The following is a 19,155-nucleotide window of genomic DNA, read 5'->3' as shown; positions in this document are numbered from 1 at the left end:
ACAGGGGTATAATTTGGGGGAAGCTAGACGAGGGGAAGCTATGCTGGACACAACTCCAAAGTGGTGTTAGAAAGAGCCATGGCAAAGATAGCACAGTTAGGATGTGCTCATAGCACCATCCTTTCACTCCTATGCTTCCCCCATAATTAGTCCTCTTCCAACCTCTTTTTGCCAGAAATGGTGATGTCATAGTAAGTACATATCTTGTTGGATCAAGGCTTTTCTAATGATTAGCATCTTCTCTCACACCATCACAATTCTGCTTCTCCACCTTTTGTCTATGGCTACACTGGGAACAAAATGGTACCCATGATGGGTGGAGAGTGAGAACATCACAAAGAATGGAACGGCAATCAGACAGATCACTTACTGGCTAATGGTCATCATTATTATTTTTATCAAACAATCAATAGACAATTATTAATCATTTACTATGTGCCAGGAGTTACAAAAACATGCTGAAGTTACAACAGAAGTAGATATTGTCTCCTCTTTCAAAGAACTTCTATTCTAATGAAGGAGACAATACATAGAGAAGTGATGGCCAAGAAGTGGCATTTTGGTTTGGAATGGCACAGAGGTGGTGAGTGGAGGTACAGGGTGTAGGTCAACACACTTTAATTATGGTTCCACAACTGGGAAGGGATGGGGGAGAGAGAAGATGGCCAGGGTGATAAAAGTAACGTTTAGCTCCCTAAGATGTGTCATTATTGTTATCTCAGGGTGGGGGGAGGAAGATCAAGAAACAACTTAAGGTTCATAACCTTGGCTCTTCCCCCTCTCTCATCATCCTTATCCAATAAGCTGCCACATGTTGCCAATTCTATCTCGGCAACCTCTCTTATATGTATCCCCTTTGTTCCTTTTACCAAGTCAACTCACTTGTCATGACTCTCATTTCCTCTTTCCTGGACTACTGCAATAGTCTCCTAGTTGATTTCCCTACTTCCAGTCTCTCCTCTCTTCAATCTCTACAGCCAGCAGCTGACAAAACAACCTTCCTCAGATACAGGTCTGACCACCCAACACGCTCCACTCAAAATCCCTCAGTGATTACTCGTTGCCTGGAGGATAAAATAAAACCTAGCTCCCACCAGCCTTATTTTTCAGCCTTATTTCACACTACCCCCTTTCTGTCTTCCAGCTAAAGTATATACTCCTTGTTGAGATGATGCAGTAAATCCTGATTGGCCATTGGTAACTACCAATGTTGTCAGGGTTGCATCTAAGAATGACTGGCCAGAGTCAGAGGGAGCTGCCCGCTGAATGGACCATACCCATCCACTCAAGAAAGACTGAGAGATCTCTCTGTTAGGCTTCTTCCAGAACTTTCTCTTTTGGATTTCCAGTAAGGTGGAAGAATCAGGATGAATAAGAGGTCAAAGAGATTTTTAAGATTTGAATTTAACACAAGGTAAAACTTCTTTACAATAAGAACTATTCAAAACTAGAATCTGCAGCTATAGGATTTAGTGAATTCCTTCCCAATCATTGGCTACCATTAGGCATTAATTGAATAGTATAGACATAATTCATGAATTCAGTAGCAGTTGGACTACAGAACCCCCACACCTAGCACAGTGACTTGTGTAAAATAAGTGCTTAATAAATGTTTGCTGAATTAAATTGAGTTGAATTGAAAAAGGGCCCTCTCAACACTTGACATGGTATGATTTTAAATACTTAAGCCATGTAAGGAATTGGAGACTAAGAGGCTTCCCATCACTTGGGGAATGGCTGAACAAATTGTGGCATGGGATTGTAATGTGCCTTAAAAAAAGACAAGGGGGAAAGTTTCAGAGAAACAGTGGGAAGACTTGTATGGACTGTTACAGAGTATGAAGTGAGCAGAATTGACACAGTGACAGTATTGTAAAGACAAACAACCTTTTTATTTTTTAAATTTACTTCATTAAATATTCCCCAATTACATGTAAAAAAAATTTTTCACTTTTTAAAATTTTGAGTCCTAAGTTCTCTCCACCCCCCACCCCTCCCCAAATTGGTAAGCAATTTGATATCAATTATATATGTGAAGTCATGCAGAACATATTTCCATATTAGCCATGTTGCAAAAGAAAACAGACCCAAAAAAAAGAAAGAAAATAAAAAGGTATGCTTCAATCTGCATTCAGAATTCATCAGTTCTTTCTCTGAAGGTGGGTGACATTTTTTATCATGGGTCCTTTGGAATTGTCTTGGATCATTGTCTTGATCAAAATAGCTAAGTCTTTCACAGTTGATTATCCTTACAATATTGCTGTTACTATGTACAATGTTCTCCTGGTTCTGCTCACTTCACTTTGCATGAGTTCATATAAGAAAGACAAACAGGTTTAAAAAACTCAAGAACTCTCTTCAATGCAATGAGCCATTATGATTCCAAAGGACCAGATATGAATGAGAGAGAGAGAGAGAGAGAGAGAGAGAGAGAGAGAGAGATGATGATGATGATGATGATGATGATGGGACATGCAGTATTAAACAAACATTTTTGGACATGACAAATATGGGAATTTTTTCTGTTTAACTACGCATATTTATTACATTTTTTCCCTTTGGGGGAAAATGGGAGGGAAGAAGAGAAAACAAATGCTTGTTAATTGAAATAATAAATTTTAATTTGAAAAAAATACCTATTTCTTAGAAAAGTGGAGGATACGAGAAAAAAAATCAAGTAAAGTGTGTAGCAGCAGTGTGTCTTCCTGGAACTTCACATTTAGACAAGGTAGAGTTTGGGGAAGTGATTAAATCCCTTCCAATTAAACTGATGATTTTCCACATTCCCATAAATACCTCCTCTTACCCCTGACTCAGAAAGAGATGCAATAGGCTGACAGTTTCATTAGCTTCAAATGGGAATGAATGGTCCTTTTAGAAAGTCAGTCAGGCTTCAGAGTCAAGGTCATATGAAGCAGAGCAGGCAGGCATTTGCCATTCTCCCAAATTCAACATCCCCCAAACATGCTACCCTATCCCCCAGGAACATGAAAGTGAAGCTACATCTTTTTCTTAACATTCATTTTTTTATATAAAATTTTGAGTTTCAAATTTTTCTCCCTCCCTCCCCTGTCTCTTCCCTAAGACAGTAAGCAATTTGTTATAGGTTACATATGTATAATCCTGTAAAATATATTTCAATATTAGTCATGTTGTGAAAGAAGAAATAGATCAAAAAGAAAAAACCTTGAAAAAAAATAAGGTGAAAATAGTATGCTTCAATATGCATTTAAACTGTATCAGTTCTTTCTCTAGATGTGGATAGCGCTTTCCATCATGAGTCTTTTAGACTCATCTTGGATCATTGTACTACTGAGAAAAGCTAAGTCAACCACAGTTGATCTTTGCACAATGTTGCTCTTACTGTGTACAATGTTCTCCTGGTTCTGCTCACTTCACTTTGCATCAGTGCATGTAAGTCTTTCCAGGTTTTTCTGAAATCTACCTATTCATCATTTTTATAGAGCAATAGTATTCCATCACAATCATATACCACAACTTGTTCATCCATTCCCCAATAGATAGGCATCCCCTCAATCTCCAATTCTTTGCCACCACAAAAAGAGCTACTATAAATATTTTTGTATGAAACTACATCTTGGCAACCAAAATACAACTCAGTTTTCTAGCTCTACCCTCAGTCCTCACTCCTTCTTCCATCTCAGATCTATCCCATGCTTTCCATTTTTACTACCATCTATTTTAAGTTTTCATTATATTTCACCTGGACAATTGCAATAACTTCTAAACCAGACTCCCCATCCCCAATCTGAACCATCCCACACATTATTTCTATATCAGTCTCCCTAATACACAGCTCTGATCATAGCACTCTGCTGATCAAAGATCTTCAATGATGATATGAGAAGACAGACATGCCCCACCTTTGCGGAAGTTGGGACTCATGGGTGTGGAATATAATGGCAGACTTGTTTTTGGTCAGTATTACTGAATTTTAAAAAATTCTTCGTTGTTCACTTTCTAGGAAAAGGGAGGAGGAGAGATGAAGGGGGAAATCTACGCAATGTTTAAAAAAAATCAATAAAATCTATTTTTAAGAGATTTTCAATAGTTTCCCAGTGCCTACCAAATTAAGTTCAACCTCTTTAGCCTAAGTAGTCAAGGCTCTGTTTGATTGTACAGCAGAGAGGTTGTTCCTCAAGAATATGCTGTACTTTCTTGCCTGTGTCTTTGCTCACTTGGTTTTCTCTTTCTAAAATACCTTCCTCACCCATTTCTACCTGTCAAAAGCATACCCATCCTTCAGATTCCAACTCCAAACTTCCTTCTCCATGAAGCCTTCTCTGAAGACTGCCCAAACCAAAGTGATTTCTCCTTCCTTTCTGAACTCCCACATAATCTTGATATTGCAGCAAATAGAGTGTTGGACCTACAGTCAGGGAGATCTGAGTTCAAACGTGGCCTCTGACAGTTACTAGCTGTATGACCTTGTGCAAGTCACTTGACCTCTGTTTGCCAAATGCTAGCTATTAATATTACCACCTCTCTCATGATCTTTATCACATTCTATACCATACTATAGCTACTTGTGTTCATGTCATCTCCCCCACTAGATTATAAGTTCCTTGAGGATAAGGGCTCCATCTTTTTCATATTTGAATCATTCTTCACATTACCAGGTGGATTCAAAGGATTTCAGAGCTTGCAGCATCCTGGATTTAGAGCACTAATGGACATCAGTGGCCATCTAGCTTAACCCAAGCCTGAAAAAGATCCCTTCCCACAGTATCCCAAACAAATGGCCATCCAGCCTGGGAGAGCTCCGGTAAAGGGAAATTCACTGCTTCTACAGTGCCTTACGTGAAGCAGGTGTCAAATAAGCGGCTTTTGAATACGTGAATGAATAATAACCACAGCTGACATTTATACGGCACCTTAAGGCTTACAAAACATTTTACATGCATTATCTCATCCAAGCTGTATAACAGCCTTATGCAATAGAGAGTAGAAGTATTATTATCTTTATTTTACAGATGGGGAAATTGAGGTTTATTAACATTATGTTAATGTGTTAATGCCTAGAGTGTTTCACAGCTCTTAAGTCAAAGCAGGGTCTCAAACCCAGGACTTCCTACCTCCAAGTCAAGTCCAGCACTCTTTCCCTGATACCATTTCTTTCTTGAATGAATGAATGAATAAATAAAAGAATAAATAAATAAAAGAATAAATCTGAAAGCCAGTGAGGGTGTAATTTCAGGAACTCAAGGAAGGACTAAGTTTTATTTCTTTCATCCTAGTTTTTTTTTTAATTTCAGGTTAAAACACAAATTGCCCTCAGAAACTTACTACTGCACATAGCTCAGTATGAATAAGTTTCATATTCTTTCCAGAAAGTAAGTTTGGATGAGGGGATGAGCATATAAGGACCCTGAATAACTGCAGGGGAAAAGGTGTACAATAGGTTGGCTAAGACACCAAAGGCAAACTTTAGCTACTTCACAATTTTATTCAGGGCTGGCCCCATACCAGGAGATATGGCCTCCTACTCATTAGGCACTAAAGCCAAACTTTGATTCTTCCAAGCTTCTAAAAAGATTGAAATGTCTAATCCGTGCCAATTGGAGCTAGGATTTAAAACAACTGTCAGGCTTCATAGGGGCAATAATCCCATGTGCGGCCAGAAATCCTTCCTTTCCTACAGGAAGCCTGGAGGACTTGGCCTACTCTCTGTCCCTCTCTTCTTCTCTCTGTCCCTCACTCTCTTGAAGTATTGCACGACCATCCTTCTACATCAGGGTCAGTTGACCTCCATAGAGCAAATCCAGAGGATGTGGCTAGGCCACTAGCCAGGTTGCCTACTGCTAGTTCATTTCCCATGCTAATTTAAAAAAAATCAATCAATAAAAATGTATTAATTGCCTACTATATGTCAGATACAATGCTAGGTGGTGGGCATGCAAAAAGAGACCCAGAGCCAGAAATTCAGGTTAGCCTAGGAAAGTGCCTAATACTCTCTAAGCCAGTCCCAACTTCTTCCCCTGGACTTTTATTCAGCAGGCTATTTCTTCCCATTGTCTTTACCTGTATAGAATAGTGGCCACTCCACTGCACCACACTGCCCATCTCCTCATGGCCCCTTACCTCCCACCTAACAATGGGACGGAAAGGCAGAGAAGCCAGGCCATGTGGGTCCTGAAGCATAGGACAATGACACTACAAAGAAAGAAGTCAATGTCCCTGCAGCATTTTTGGAACTAGGCTGTTGGCTCTGCAGAGGCCCTCTTGGGCTGCTCTGCTTGAGACTAAACAATGGCTCAGACAAGGGACATCAGTAGAATGACAGGCTAATACCCATGGCCTTCATTGGTGTTTCTCTTTCAGCTGCAGAAATTAGGGCAAGATAATTTTAGCTCAACCTATCACACGGTTTCTTTCTCGCTCCTGCTGCTGGGCAGGCTCACACTGAGACAAAAGCTACTTGTGTCCTTCGGCCCGGAAGCATTCATAGCCGTGTGAAAACCCCGCTGCCCTGAGAAGACCCGGCTAGACATGCAGGACGGAGACACCCCCTCCCCAGGATGAGACGAGTCTCAGGGCCCAGAAGCGGCTCCCTCCTCACTCCAGAAAGCATTTTCTCTCTGAGTATGTTCATAAGCTTTTGACCTCTGAACGCGCAAGGGAATACTCTCTGGGCACAGCATCTGCTTACAGACTGACAGTTACCATGTGGTATTTCTGAGCAGCAGGCAAGCCAAGTCGAGGGGAGGATGGGGAATTCCAGGGGAAGAATTACTGACAAGAAAACCCTTTCCTTCTGTTTCCTCACACTCTCCTTGAGGTAATACTTTGTCAGAGACACTCATGCCACAGTGGGCTCAAGTACACTTTGGGGAATTATTTTCCCCTTTTGAGTCATCCCACCACCCAGGAACCATCAGTCTACTGAGTCTCATTCCTCAGGCACACCATTCACTACATTACAGAATAAAGTTTTTGTGGTTTGTTGTTTTGTTTTGTTTTGTTTTGTATTTTAAAGAGGGAGAAAAATTGAAATTTTTTAATCAGCAACTGTTAGTGCCCAAATGTATATTAAAAAAATCAGTCATGGCATTGGAGTCAGGAGGACCTGAGTTCAAATCTGACCTCAGACACACGACACTTACTAGCTGTGTGACCCTGGGCAAGTCACTTAACCCTAACTGCCTCACCAAAAAAAAAAAAAAACTGAGTCACTTGCAGTTCTAAATGAGAGGGCTTCCAAAGTCTTATTGAAAGTCTATAGTTCCCTGTTTCTCAAATCTGGAGACATGATGGTAATGCCATCTCTGGCTTCATCCATCTCTGTCCCTGAATCTGTTTACCTGTTTCTCTCTGTCTCTTTATTTCTCTCTATGTCTGTCTGTCTCTCTCTCTCCCCTCTTTCTTTCTCCTCCTTTGTCTTTCTCTCTTTCCCTCTTTCCTTGTGTCCCACTTTCCTCATCTATGAAATGAGGAGAGGAGGGTGAACTGGACAACCTCTGAGATTCCTTCCAGCTCTAAATAAATGATCTTATTAATGAATTAATCTTATTAGCTCAATTACTGAGTTTTCTACTCTTCATTTCCCTTTTTTCATTTGAATGTCTTTCCTTAGTTTTTCTCAGCTACTCCAAGTGTTGGAATAGATGATCCCTAACACCCGTTTCAGCCAAAAATCTATAATCCTATCTTTTTTATTGATCCCTGCTCCCTCTTCTCCTTTTCTCCTTCCCACTCAAGTGGAAAAACCTCAGGGATTCATAATGCCCCCTCCACACACACACATACATCACTTTCCTTCTACTCCTTTATTCTTTTGTTCTCCAAAAAACTTGCAGAAGAGGTCATTGAAAAACTAATCATGAAATTCATGAGAAACTCATCCCCCCCCCCACGCACACACACACACACACTCCTCCACCTAAAGGTCTCTGTCCATGACAAGAAATTCACACTCACTATCACCTGCTGGGGGGAAATGAAGGCACTGGGTATCCATTTGGAAGCATGCAAGAAAAGCAACTAAACCAGGGGTGGGGAGCTTATAGCTTCGAGGCCACATGTGGCCTTCTAGGTCCTTGGGTAAGGCCCTTTGACCGAGTCCAAGTTTTATGGAACAAATCCTTTTATTGAGGGTATTTGTTCTGTGAAGTTTGGATTCAGTCAAAGGGTCATACTTGAAGACCTAGAGGGCCACATGTGGCCTCAACGCTGCTGGTTCTCCACCTCTGAACTAAACCATCCATATTCTCTGACCCAGCAATTGCACTAGTGGTCATATAAACAGACACAAAGGTTAAATATACACCCAAATACTCATAGCAGTACTTTCGGTGGACACAAAGAACTAGAAATGAAGTGGGTATCCATCAATAGGGGGAGTGGCTAAAAAAAACCATAGTATGTGAAGAATTCAGACATCTGTGGAAAGATTTTATATTAAGTCAAATATTAAACATCTGCTCTGTGCCGGGCATTGTGCTAACTGCCAGGGATACAAAGAAAGGCAAAAGACAGTCCCTACCCTCCAGGAGCTTACAACCTAAAGGGGAGAGAGCATGCAAATGACTATGTAGGAGCAAGTCTGTGCAGGATAGTCAAGGGAGATTGGGAAAGACTTCTCACAGAAGGTAGGACTTTAGCTGAGACTTGAAGGAAGCCGGGAGAACTGAGAAAGTGAAGAGAACAGTTTACACCATGACCACCACAATGGAAATGAACAGATCACTACAGTGAACTTGAACCCTACCCAATGAGAAAAACCAGTAAATCTCCCACAAAAGAGATAATGAAACATACCTTTTCCCTTATAAAATAAAGGTGGGGTTCATCTAGGAGACAACATTGTTTATACTGTCGGATATGATCTTTGTATTGGATGTTTTTGGTTTGGGGGAGGTTGTCCTAAGGGAGGGTTCAACATGGAAAAGATAAATGGGAAATGATTGTGACATAGACACCAAAGGCCTTAAAACACTTTTAATAAAAAAGATAAATAAAATAAAATGATAAAATTTAAAAACATTTTTAGATTAAAAAGGCTTTTTGTCATAAGCTCCATTTGTCACCACTGTGGCCCTTCACATTAGACCACCTTGAGAGCATAAGGATTGAATCTGCAAGCCCCCTGGTAGAGTTTTGTGTCCGTCCTAATGTTCCTAGGGAGGGCAGTGTGCCCTATACGTGTCACTGACTTGGCACTCATCTGCCGAGCTGGAACAGGAAACTCTGACAAGCTGTCTCTCTCCAAAAAAAGAGGTTACCTTCCTCCCATCAGCAAAGAGGAACAGAACAGAGGCCAGAGAGATAAAAAGCAAACTGCTGCTCTGCTAGTTCTCATTCTTCCCCCTTCTCTGCCCCCCAAATCAACAAAGTTAAATTCCCTCTGGCGGGGGAAAAAAAACCCTGCTGTTATTGCATTCTTGAAATGCAACCCCAGTGCTGATTTTCCCCACCTCTTCCCCTAAGTACAATTTAGGTAATGGCAGAGGAGAGGGAGCAGCCACCAGCAAAAGGAAGCAAATGCTTCCATTAAAGAACAGGATGAAAGTGGGCGGGTGTGGAAGAACTAGGAGTGAAAGCAACAGCTGCAGCTGTGAACACAGTGGAGGTAGCATCACTTTATAGAAAATTCCTGGGTGAGAAAGATGGACCAATGAGAGGGATGGAACAGAGCCAAGCCCTTCCTGCAACTCGCCCCCCACCCCCAGCCCAGTCCTAATGATTTCACCATAAACTCCAAATGCATTAGGCTGGAAGTGAGCAGGTGATGAGTCAAGAATGATGTCTCCCCTCCCTTCCCGCTCCCCTCCTCTAAGCCACCACTTCGATCACTTTCTTCTGGTAACGAAACACCATACACTTAGCCTTATAAGTAGGCAGAGCAGGTGGCCACCTACATGGTATGATCTGAGTGATAGTACCTCATGCCGATCTGAGCTGCTTGTCATTCTACCAGGGTAAGGGGATTCCTTTGCTCTTAAAGCCTTTTGGTCTTCAAAAGTCCCCCTTTTAAAATGCAGCCACTAATGGGAAGATTCATAATTTAAATATTTATAAGCTGACACTTCAGTTATCAGTTAGCTCTTTAGTTATCAACCAGTATTTCAGTTATCAATTATCAGCTCTCTCTCAGCTGTCAACTCTCAGCCAGCTGAGAGTAAGAATGGTGCAGGGCATCTGGAAAAAGAGGGAAAGTACCAGTGTGATGGGAGATTTCAGGAAGGTGGAAAGGGACATATTAATAGGGGATGTGGATGGATCCTAGCGATACTTCCAGAGCCTGACCCTTCCTGCTACTCTGCCAGACTGTTCAGGAGCCAAGTCTAAAGTAGCATTAGCCCTGCTCTGGTCCATCTACCTATAACCTGACTTCTCTACAGTCCCAACCACCCCATCCCATCTTCTGAGAGTCAGAACACTTAACATCTGAAAACCAGCCAAGAATTTGCTGACTCTAGGCCCTAGCTACCCATCAAAACTGTGTTGACCCCATGTGCAAACTGGGATCTCTGCACCTGCAAATGTCACCAAAACAAACCAAAAAACCAATTTGACTCAGTTTTCCCAGGGTTTTTCCCCAAGATTTTTGGATCATTGGAGAGATGGAGATCATTTAGCTAAAGCACCTCCTAATTCTGTGGGTCAGGAAAATGAGGACTGAAAAGGCTAAGTGGCTTGTCTAATGTTCATGTTTTGCTCCCTACAATCCCAATATTTATCACTTGGTTCATGAGGGTTTCTCAGGAAGCTACTTCACACAATTTTCTGTAGTTTCAGAAAAGGATGCCAGGTTCTTTCTCTGCAGCCTCTTTAGGCTAGAAGACTGAAATGCATAACCACAGCCCTAGCATCGTTGGCATTAGGGCAGATGGAAAGAGACCACAAAAAGAAGTGGTCCTTCCTGTAATGTTTGTTCAAAGACCCAAAACTTAAACTTACACAAGTACTGAGTAGTTTTAACCCTCCACAGAACTCAGACCCCACAAGGAGAATGAGAGGCACCATTCACTTGGCCATTGGACTCCAGAATCTCCCCTAAAAGCCATTTAAATAAACCATGTCCCATTCCATTTGAATTTCATCAAGGTTTCCAATTATGTTTCTCTATGCTTAATAATCCGTTATCTTAGGATGCTCCATATCCTCCCCATCCATGACATAAACTGATTGCTTTAACTAGTTCAGAGCCAATAGAGGCCCCCTCCCAGGATGCCAAAATTAAGGGGCCAAGGGTTTCCACACTTCCTCCCTGCCTGCCCCTCCCCCTACCACAGGCACACTGCAACCCTGCCTCTCACCTCTAGAGACCCACACCAGATTCTCTAATTAGGGTGGTACATAAAATGTCCCAGCTTTAGCATACCATGTGAAGAGCATCTTCAACATCAAAGAGCATCTCTTTCGACATATTTTGCCTCCTTTTAAGTATCTGGATTGTGCAATAAGCAATATTCTTTGAAGTGTTCCAACTGAAGAGCTTTTTTAAATTTTGTTTTATTTTCCTGTCCCTCCATGGTAGCCATGGCGATCTCAAATTCCTTTTTTAAAATAAGCAATTAAAAAGGACTGAAACCTTCAGAGAAAGTTAAATCTCTGGAATGAAAATAACATCTATTTATATATTATTTATCTGAACAGTCTGCAGACTTCACCTTATACCACCTTCCTGCAAGGTAAGAAGAGGACAGGGATGACCCCAAAAGATGAAAGCAAACAACTATGTTTAGACTAGTCACTAGTGCAATGACCATCCCATAGATATGGAAGATGATCCCCCACCTCCAGCAAGGAAGGAAAATAAGGGTCCTTAACCAGCTGGATTGAGGTTAGTTATTTTTGGCTGAAGCTTTTCTAGATGGATAACTATTGCCGTCGTCTTCCTGCCATTACTAAAGAGGCGACACTATAGGGGACCCATCAAGGAAGCCCACCTGCTTCTCTTCCCCTCTGAAACTCTCTGGATGGAGAAATAGAGGAAGGGAAGAAAGCAGTTGGATGTTAAAATAAAAAAAGTTGGGGTCCCACTTCTTCAGTTGGGGCTTTAAAACAACTTGTTAAAAGGGAGTATTTCAGCCCATTCAGTTATTTATCTCCTTGTTGGCCAAAATGAGCAGGCATCTGGTTGAACTGGATAGCTTTGATAGGGTCAATTCAAACTATTTTGCACATCCAGACATAAAGTGACTTCTCCCTGGTCACAAAGTGAGCCAACGTCAGAGCTGAGGATAAAATGGCCCCTTAGAACAGGCCCACTTCACTTCTCAAAAAAGGTTTCCCAGATTGCGTGGAGCTGCCAAGCATTTGGGGATCATTTGCTATATAAAAGTTCTGCATCAGTGATTCAGCTTGCAGGTGGAGTCCGTGTGAAGTCTTTCTCCCAGTGACTGTGTTTTCCCCAAAGTTCCTTCCTCCTGGTTTTGCTCAGTGGCTGCTGCTTCAGCAAAACACCAATCATCTGGTCGAAAAATGAAAAAATTCCAGCCATCTTTCAGATCAGCGGAAGCTAAAGCTGGGCTCACTGAGCTCAAAGACCTCCTCTCCCCTGAATTCTCCCATTCATTTCATAGGGCAAGCTAGGTGGCACCACAGTGTAGAGAGCACCAGGCCCAGAGTCAGAGAAGGTCTGAGTTCAAATCTAGCCTCCGACACTTACTAACTGTGTGACTCTGGGCAAGTCACTTGAACCTCAGTTTGCCTCAGTTTCCTCATCTGTAAAAAGGGGATAAAAATAGAATTTACCTCAGAGGGTTGTTGTGAGGATCAAATGAGATAAGAATCGTAAAGTGCTTAGCCCAATGCCTGGCACATAGTAAGTACTATATAAATGTTAACTATTATTTTTGTGAGTAACCAGATTCATAAATCTTTTTTTTAAGAGAGGCAAAGATTTAACCAATGTCAAATTGCTTACCTTCTCAAGAAGGGGATAGGGGAATGAGAGAAAGAATATGGAATTCAAAATTAATTTTTTAAGTGTCAGAAAGCCTTTGTTTCACACATACACACACACACACACACACACACATACACATGCACATACACATACACACAATGTAGAAAATACAAAAGAGTCACAGAAGCCCCAGATACAAAACTACACAAGGAATTCAAATAGCTTATTAGACCTCCTTGGAAGGGACTGAACACGGGGTTACTATTAGAACAACTCTTTGACATTCTGAGCTCTTCTTTTCTTTTCTTTTTTTGGATAGTACTTTATTTTTCCCAATCAAATGTAAAGACAATTTTTAACTTGTATTTTTTAAAGTTTATTTTCCATTTTGGCTCAAATAATCTAGCACCAAGGGGGAGAAAAAACAGTGGTTAACCTTTGCATTACAGGTCTAGATTTTTTCATTTGCTCAAAGGTACAGAAGGAGTCTATGGTAGACCAGTATAGCTAAGAACTTGACACTAGACAGAAAAGCAAATTCATGATAGATTTGTTAATAGCTTCCCAAAATGCAGAGAACAAGTAAAGCTATCCCCTCTAAAACAATAGAATGAAGTTTGAGGTTGCATCTAGTATTGTCTCCAATATCTGAACTCTGTCCTGGACACTTTCCATTAGTGTGACAAACATCTTTTGAGAAAAGTCACTTGCCCTGTTTCATGCCCAACACAACGTTAATTATCATGGGTGAGGAACATAGTTATTTCATTTGATTTGGTCTACGTTTCCTTTGTAAAGACAATTTTTAACATTCATTTTTAAAAAATTTTGATCAAACTCAAAAAAATTTTAAGGATGTTCATGTAATTGAGAAAAACAAAAATTAAATTAAAAAAAAAGCTAAGATGTTAGATGGTAAAAGCACAAATAATCATTAGTGCTACAAAACAAACCTAGTTTGACCCTGATGCTTTATCTATAGGAATGAAACACTCAGCTATTCCAAAACATCTCAACATCTGACGCTGTTTTCACTTTTCATCTAGGTTATTTGGTTCTTGGTTCAGCCTGAGTCTAATAGGTTCTAAAAGAGTAAAGCAACTTATACTCCCTCCTGTACTACCCTTTACAAATAGAAAAATAAAACAACAAATCACCAGGGTCTTTATTTTAAGCCAGTGTTTTCTCAGGTCTACATTGCAAAGGGCACTGCTTTTGATGATAACATGCTCCTTTATAAAAAAAAAAAAAAAAGGTTATCTCTCCCATTCCTCCCCACCACTACCACCATTATCACCACACGTGTCCTAACCTGTTGGAAAGCTGAGTTGCAGGGAAAAAAGGGTATAAAGAAATGACCCCAAGGGGCAGCTAGGTGGCACAGTGGATAGAGCACTGTCCCTGAAGTCAGGAGGACCTGAGTTCAAATTTGACCTCAGACCAAACACTTGACACTTACTAGCTGTGTGACCTTGGGCAAGTCACTTAACCCCAATTGCCTAAAAACAAACAAACAAACAAAAAAGAAATGACCCCAAGCAGGACCCAAGGCTAGCAGAATCCCAGACTTAGTCAATGCAGTCCAATTCAATTCTATAATATGCAAGGCATTGTGTTAGGCCTTGGAGAAAGTGGACTTGTGATCTCACCTACACCAGCCACACACTCATGTCTTGTGTCTCCTATCCATGCCCTTCTTCTCAGGGAGTCTACCCAGAGTGCTCTGGTCCTTTCTCTAGATCCCCCAGGGCTCTGTTCTCAGCTGTCTTCTCTTCTCCTTCTATACTAATTATCACCTCTATGCAGATAGTTCTTAGATCTATTTATCTGGCCCAGTCATCTGTCTTGACCTCCAGTCTCCAAGTGGCTCATGGGACATGCCAACCTGGATGTCCCACAGACATCATAAACCGAATGTGTCCAAAACTGAACTCATGATTTTCCTCCCCTTCCCTGCTCCACACCTTCCACCCCATCCCCACCGTCCCCCACTTTCCCCCATCTCTACCACCACCACTGCCTAAGCCCTCTCCTCTTCCTAACTTCCTTATTTCGGGGGGCGGGGGCCATCTCCAGTCATCCTGCTTTATATCTGGCTGCTGGACCCAGATGGTTCCAAAGGAGAAAGAGAGACTGGTGACCTTGCACAGTCCTCCCTCACTTAAATCCAATTCACTTGCAAGTCATGACATCATCTTCCTGATATCATGAGCCTCTTTGAGGATGAAGGACGAACACAATTTCTATTCATCTTTCCAGTCACCAGGGCTTCTAACCCTAGGTGTCATTCTCCACTCATCACTCTCCCTCATGCCCCGCCCCATCTCCAATCTGTTGCCAAGTCTTGTCAATTTTACCTTCCTCACATCCCATCCATGCTCCCTTCTCTCTTCTGACCCTACCATCAGCCTGGTGTAGGCCCTCATCCCCTCAATCACCTACTAGTTGGCCTCCTTGACTCAAGTCTCTCCCTACTCCAGGCCATCCTCCATTCAGCCAGCAAAGCAATTTTTCTGAAGCACAGCTCTGATTGCACCACTCCCCCTATTCAATAGACTCCAGTGGCTCCCTGTTACCACTAGGATCAAACATAAAACCTTTGTTTGACTTTTAAAGTTCTTCATAACCTGGCCTTTCCAGTCTTCTGACACCTTACTGTCTTATACATACTCTGCATTCCAGTGACACTGACCTATTTGGTCTTCCCAGGACAAGATGTTCCATCTCCCAACCCCTAGTGTTGTCACTGAGTTCAAATCTAGTCTCGGACACTTCCTAGCTGTGTGACCCTGAACAAGTCACTTAACCTCTGACTGCCTGACAAAATGGACCCAATGGAGAAGGAAATGGCAAACCACTCCAGCATCTTTGCCAAGAAAACCCTAAATGGGGTCACAAAGGATCAGACACAACTAAAACACAAATGAACAACAGCAAATATCTTTTCGGTATGTAGCGGTTTGCATTTTGTCTCACTCATTAGAATATGAGCTTCTTGAGAACAGGGACTTTTTCTGTGTTTCTTTGTATCTCCAAGTGCTAAGTTTCGTTCCTGACATATTTTGTTGTTTTTCAGTCACGTCTGACTCTTTGTGACCTCATTTGGGCTTTTCTTGACAATGATTCTTGAGTGGTTTGCCATTCCCTTCTCCAGGTCATTTCATAGATGAGGAACTTAAGCAAACAGGGTTAAATGACTTGCCCAGGGTCACACAGTTAGGAAATATCTGAGACTGAATTTGAACTCAGGTCTTCCTGACTTTAGGCCCCACACTCTACTTTGCCACCTAGCTGTCCCTCCTGGCACATAGTAAGAGCTTGATACATGCTAGCTGACTGATGGAGAGGATAACAATAGAGTTCAGGAATTGTCCACCAATTATTCCTGACCAGCCTGTCTCCTTTCCCCAACATGACTCAGATGGTATCTCTTATGCTCTTACAAAATTATTTATTGAAAAGGCAGCTAGATAGTGCAGTAAGTGTTGAACTTGAAGTCAGAAAGACCTGAGTTGGAATCCTGCCTCAGATACTTACAAGCTGAGTGACCCTGGACAGGTCACTTAACCTGTGCTTGCCTTGGTTTCTTCATCTGCAAAATGGGGGTAATAAATCAATCACCTACCTCCCAGGTTTGTTTTGAGGATTAAATAAGAACAATTGTAAAAACACTTCACAGCACTATGGGCAAGTCCTGAAGCCATACAATACCAGAGTGTTACCCTAAGGGGGGAGTATTTGGAGTCAGATGACCATGGTTTGGCTACCAAATCTGCTACTGACTACCTGTGTAACCTTGGGTAAATCATTTAATCTCCTTGGGTCTCTGGCTCCTTCATGTACAAAATGAGAGGGTTAGATTAGATGGCCTTTCTTTCAGGTCCCTTTCACCTCTAGATGAATAATACTGTCAATCACTGAAAGAATACCGATGTTAAGAAAGAAGGACTTTGTTGTAGGGAGAAGCTTAGAATCATTTTTTAAAATTATCCAATTCCCACTCACTTCCTATTCAATTTTGGTCCCAGTTGATTGTCCTATCTGTAGGTTCTGCCCATCATGGGATAGAGACACAAAGCATGAATTTATCAGGTGATTGCCATATGCCAGGTGCTGTGCTATGCATGAGGGATTCAAACACCAGCAAGCAGGAAAGTCTCTGCCCTCAAGGAATTTACATTCAAACTAGGGGGAGGGGAGGGTCGATATATGTGAACAGTGACATAGTTAGAAAGTGGTGGCCAAGAAGTAACATGGAGCCTGGTTCTGGGCAATATAAGGTGAAAACTCACCTACCAGAACCCCGAGTCCAACCTCCAGATGGTGGGGGAAAGATGAGGCTGATAGCTAGAGTACAGGCAGCATGGTCTAGAAATGATGGCCAAGAAATGACACAGATATGTCACCCATCCAACTTCATGTCCTAGTCTGTGTAACCAGCATTCTTCGTTCACTTGGTTTTTCCTACAGGGGATAGCTTAGTCAAATTCTTTTGAGTAATCATGGATCTCATTTCAGAGGGTCTACAATATTCCAGAGCTTAATGCCATCAGTAACCCTTCCCTCAAAAAGCTTACAGTCTAATGGGGAGATAAGATATGTTGTTCCCCACATTGGTCCATGATCTCTGACATGGGTACTGTTGAAAGACTAGGGAAGAGTTCAGAAGATATGTTCAAGGACATAGCTGCCACCAGCCTTATGACACAGATTCCTCATTCTCTAGACCTTTGATGGATTCTGCACCCAAGACCCAATTAGTTGTCACCACACTCTGATGACCAAAAACCAGACTCCCCAGAGCCTCTGTGCCTGATGATAAAAAAACATCTAGCCCTCTCTCACTCTGTTTCCTTCCAACACAATCAGCTGTGTAGCCATAGCACAAGGACTTGTTTAAAGTTACAGCAACCCACAACCTTGAACTTTCTCTCTCTCTCCCTCACTCTCTCCTCCCTCCTTCTCTCTCTCTCTCTCTCTCTCTCTCTCTCTCTCTCTCCTCTCTCTCTCTCTCTCTCTCTCTCTCTCCTCTCCTTCTCTCTCTCCTCTCTCCTTCTCTCTCTCTTCCCTCCTTCTCTCTCTCCTCCCTCCTTCTCTCTCTCCTCTCTCCTTCTCTCTCTGTCTCTCCCTCACTCTCTCCCCTTCTCCCTCTCTCTCTCTCTCTCTCTCTCTCTCTCTCTCTCTCTCTCTCTCTCTCTCTCTCTCTCTCTCTCTCTCACTTGCTGTCTCTCTTGCTCTTGCTCTCACTCTCTCCTTTTACATGGTCCCAATAAAAAGTCTCAAAGTGGAAGAATGACTGATGCCCTTGAGTCAGTCATTCAAATAAACATTTATGAAGCACATAATATGTGCCAGGCACTGTGCTGCAAGCTAGAAATACAAAAAAAAAAAGGTGAAAGACAGTCTTTACACTCAAAAGCTCACAATATAATACCCTTCTTATGTCTAGTCCAAGTCAGATTAAAAACTTGAGAAACTGGCAAGATCAGGGAAGGTTTCATGAAAAATGTGGTATCTAAGTTGGACCTTGAAAGAAGAGATTTCAATAGTTAGAAATGTGGATGGAGTGTCTTCCAGGCATGGAAGTGGGAGGATGTGTAAGCCAGAGTGTAGAAGGCCTTAAATGCCAGGCAAAGAAGTTCATATCTTATTTTAGAGGCAATAGGAAATTCCTGAAGGTTTTTGAGGAGGTTTTATTTGGACATACCCCAGATATGGGAGATAGCATCTTTCTCTACCACTGCAATCAATGTTTGCTAGGCCTTTGGGATATCTGATTCCTCCCCCTGTGACTGCCCCTTCTCCCTTACCTTGTACCATCCTCAGGATCTCATTGGGGCAACCGTTTCCCAGGGGCTGACCTCTCTCCAACACTGAACCCCTACCTCCACCTTCTACCTCCCACTTCTTCCCAGGGATTTGGGCTGTACTCTGTGGAGCAGAGGTGTCAAACATGACTCCAGACACTCCCTTGTACAGGAACCAGACTAAAATATAATTGGGAATACTTAACCAAAAAATACAATAAAACATAGATTACGGTAATTTGTGGTTTTCTAAGTCAATATGCAGACCACAGGGATCCTTATGTACTATTTTTTGGCCCTGTTTCTAGTTGAGTTTGATATCACTGCTCTCAAACAGGCCCCTGACTCACCTGCCTGTGGCTAATGAAGATGGCATGAGTCCTGGGCTCACAAAAAAGCCAATGAAAGTGTGATAAAATTGATGTCTGGTTCCTGCTGGCCAAAATGGGGGTCCTGAGACCTTCCTGCATCCCA

Source organism: Phascolarctos cinereus, unplaced genomic scaffold (assembly GCF_003287225.1).
Source record: "Phascolarctos cinereus isolate Bilbo 61053 unplaced genomic scaffold, phaCin_HiC Scaffold_5;HRSCAF=322, whole genome shotgun sequence".
Lineage (NCBI taxonomy): Eukaryota > Metazoa > Chordata > Mammalia > Diprotodontia > Phascolarctidae > Phascolarctos > Phascolarctos cinereus.
Note: the sequence above shows the minus strand (reverse complement) of the source record.